Source organism: Pseudophryne corroboree, chromosome 4 (genome assembly GCF_028390025.1).
Source record: "Pseudophryne corroboree isolate aPseCor3 chromosome 4, aPseCor3.hap2, whole genome shotgun sequence".
Lineage (NCBI taxonomy): Eukaryota > Metazoa > Chordata > Amphibia > Anura > Myobatrachidae > Pseudophryne > Pseudophryne corroboree.
The window spans coordinates 551,969,857-551,973,943 of NC_086447.1; the positions used below are offsets into that span (position 1 = coordinate 551,969,857).

At 41.3% G+C, this 4,087-nt stretch overlaps 2 pseudogenes; one reads left to right on the plus strand and one right to left on the minus strand.

Moving 5' to 3' along the window:
* Window positions 1-1,298: 1,298 nt before the first annotated feature.
* On the minus strand, window positions 1,299-1,416 carry LOC134912559 (5S ribosomal RNA; annotated as a pseudogene).
* A 2,267-nt stretch (window positions 1,417-3,683) lies between these two features.
* Window positions 3,684-3,801, plus strand: LOC134912560 (5S ribosomal RNA; annotated as a pseudogene).
* Window positions 3,802-4,087: the final 286 nt, after the last annotated feature.

Genomic DNA, 4,087 nt, shown 5'->3' on the forward strand with positions numbered 1-4,087 from the left:
CCTGTCACCAGCCCTCACTCACTCCTCGCTGCCTGCCACCTGCTTGCCTCCGGAGGACCCCGGGTCGGTGCACCAACCTCCGTCACCACGCCGCTGCCACCTCCAACCAGTGGTGATCACTCCGGTCCCATAGACACTGGCACCAGACACCTTCACTGCCCCAGTCTCTGCACCTTGCTCCCCTCTCACTTCAGCTGCTGCGACACCAACTGCCGCCTTCCTCCCAGCTCATGGGGGGCCCTCGCTCCTCTCTATTGGTCCTTCCAGACCTTTCTCCCCTGGTCCACCAATCATGTCAGTGGGCATCCCCTCGCGCTAGGCATGCTTAGGCACCACCAACTACAAGTACACTTCTTGTCATTTAATATATTAATTATATACATTATATAGAATATCTAATTAATAAAACAATCAATCCCTATTGTACCATATAAACTATTAACGGGATTACACTCTCCCCCTGATGATTCCACCAGTTGCCAATGTGGATATCATCATCTATAAACCTTAACCCAAAATTTCTTGCAGATAAGCTATATAGTATAGTCAAAATATGGCCAAGGCATCACTACTCTCAGATGTAATACCAAAGGGGCATCATTAGGTACTCCTAATCTATCATAGGTGAGTATGTTTGGAGTCCTTCGAGCCCTTTGAGGCCGCGGGGCTCTTATTCCTGACCATGGGACCTCTACACTCATCTCTGATGGACTTTGTAATATATTATGGGAATTGTCTTCTACAAGAAGGGGATGGTTCCCGTATAGTACCGGAGCCAAAAGAAAAAAGAAAGACTATATATCTTTTCTGGGGCACACTTGTAAATGAAATGAAATGATGAATTGCATTAAAATATAACTTTTATTGTCAACCTTCATAAAATATTGACTATAGGCAAAGGGAGGGAGGGGGAAGTGAGGAAAGGCACTGATATATAACAAATATTGATTAAAAGACTATAGTCTAAATAAATCAAAAAAATTGGTTGTTATCTAAATAAATCACTAAGAAAATAACAAAAACAAATTGGCATAATGGTTCTGTGAGCAAAATTATATGGGTGTCTCCAAATGATTAATATGGTAGAAACCATATATGTAAGTATGAGCTTTTCTCCCTGTAATTATGATAATTGAATGGGTGGTGAAAGTATCACTGGGAGAAAAATATCAATAAATAAAATATAATATAAACAAATGGTGGATTGTGCCTGGCTCTACGCCGATTTCTGAATGTATCTTGAAGGGAAAAAAAGGGGAGAAAGTTTCTTGGTCCTGTGTCCTGTGTTAGGATAAAAATACCTGCAGTACCCGGTATTCCCTGGTGGTCTCCCAACCAGGTACTGACCTGGCCCACAGTGCTTGGCTTCCAAGATCAGACGAGGTTGGGCATACTCAGTATGGTCTGACCGCAGGCAGATATATCCCACACCTGATGACACCAGGAACTTTGTGTACTCGATTCTGTGAGAGTTTCACAGGGTTTTCTTGTAGAGGCCCATAGTCTTGATGATGATGTGATGAGCACTCTTGAATCTTGGAAAAGCAATATGTGGTATCAAATGTACTCCAATATGCTCCCACACCTGAAGAAAAACGTGAAGTCCGCCAGATCAAATAAAGGTTTCGAGGATGAAATATTTCGGTGCCACCTTTTTTGTAAGGGGAGTCTTAAATCTCAATGATGATGGCTGCAAGTCCTGTTTTATGCAAAAACTGTCACGGATTCTGATGTCAAAAATAGATGATATATGTCCCAAAATAATTTGATGGGGTCCCCCAGGTTGGTGGAAGTACTGAGGCTTTCAAAGGTGTGGCCCTGCTATATATGAAATGAGCAGAGACTGAGAGGTGATAGAAAGAGAGTAGGAGAAAAAAATGAAAGAACAAAGGGGATCAGATACAGTAACCCACCACTTCTGCTGTTTTATCATCTGCCTCGGCATCGAATGAGAAAATGAGAGGGTGGTGTGGAACAACACTGAAGCCGAAGAAAGTTAGAGGAACACTTCTGCTGTTCTGTTTTATAACTAAAATGGTGCCCTGTTGCCAGATTGCATTGCAGAGTCGCCAAGATTGTTTAACAAAATGAGAGGGTGTTCCAGAAATGGGTTAGCCTTATAAAATATATAGTATTTACTTCAAATGGATATAATTAATTAATGCTGAATAAGTATGTTGGCAAAATACTATAATATTACAATCAGGTAAATCATGGGTGCAACCCATTTCAGATGCATGATGTGTCCCAAATAAGTCCCCTATGTGTGAAAAAAGGATACATGAGAAATGTATGATGACCGGACCCTCCTGCTGCTAGGAAGTTCTTATTTCCCTGGCTTGTTAACCTAATTGTCAGAGCAAGCCGTGAATGCTTGTAATGGATGCTAATATATTCATATTATCTTAATGCTCTGCAGCAAACAAATAACACATTGTCCGTGATACTTGTAAATGAAGTCAGTTTCAAAAACCAAGTCCGGGGACCTACTGTTCCGTAGGAGAGTAAATTACCCTCATTGGTAGCTGATCGCGGCTTCAAGGAGTCCGTGGGACTCCTTGAAGCCGCGATCAGCTACCAATGAGGGTAATTTACTCTCCTACGGAACAGTAGGTCCCCGGACTTGGTTTTTGAAACTGACTTCATTTACAAGTATCACGGACAATGTGTTATTTGTTTGCTGCAGAGCATTAAGATAATATGAATATATTAGCATCCATTACAAGCATTCACGGCTTGCTCTGACAATTAGGTTAACAAGCCAGGGAAATAAGAACTTCCTAGCAGCAGGAGGGTCCGGTCATCATACATTTCTCATGTATCCTTTTTTCACACATAGGGGACTTATTTGGGACACATCATGCATCTGAAATGGGTTGCACCCATGATTTACCTGATTGTAATATTATAGTATTTTGCCAACATACTTATTCAGCATTAATTAATTATATCCATTTGAAGTAAATACTATATATTTTATAAGGCTAACCCATTTCTGGAACACCCTCTCATTTTGTTAAACAATCTTGGCGACTCTGCAATGCAATCTGGCAACAGGGCACCATTTTAGTTATAAAACAGAACAGCAGAAGTGTTCCTCTAACTTTCTTCGGCTTCAGTGTTGTTCCACACCACCCTCTCATTTTCTCATTCGATGCCGAGGCAGATGATAAAACAGCAGAAGTGGTGGGTTACTGTATCTGATCCCCTTTGTTCTTTCATTTTTTTCTCCTACTCTCTTTCTATCACCTCTCAGTCTCTGCTCATTTCATATATAGCAGGGCCACACCTTTGAAAGCCTCAGTACTTCCACCAACCTGGGGGACCCCATCAAATTATTTTGGGACATATATCATCTATTTTTGACATCAGAATCCGTTACAGTTTTTGCATAAAACAGGACTTGCAGCCATCATCATTGAGATTTAAGACTCCCCTTACAAAAAAGGTGGCACCGAAATATTTCATCCTCAAAACCTTTATTTGATCTGGCGGACTTCACGTTTTCCTTCAGGTGTGGGAGCATATTGGAGTACATTTGATACCACATATTGCTTTTCCAAGATTCAAGAGTGCTCATCACATCATCATCAAGACTATGGGCCTCTACAAGAAAACCCCGTGAAACTCTCACAGAATCGAGTACACAAAGTTCCTGGTGTCATCAGGTGTGGGATATATCTGCCTGCGGTCAGACCATACTGAGTATGCCCAACCTCGTCTGATCTTGGAAGCCAAGCACTGTGGGCCAGGTCAGTACCTGGTTGGGAGACCACCAGGGAATACCGGGTACTGCAGGTATTTTTATCCTAACACAGGACACAGGACCAAGAAACTTTCTCCCCTTTTTTTCCCTTCAAGATACATTCAGAAATCGGCGTAGAGCCAGGCACAATCCACCATTTGTTTATATTATATTTTATTTATTGATATTTTTCTCCCAGTGATACTTTCACCACCCATTCAATTATCATAATTACAGGGAGAAAAGCTCATACTTACATATATGGTTTCTACCATATTAATCATTTGGAGACACCCATATAATTTTGCTCACAGAACCATTATGCCAATTTGTTTTTGTTAT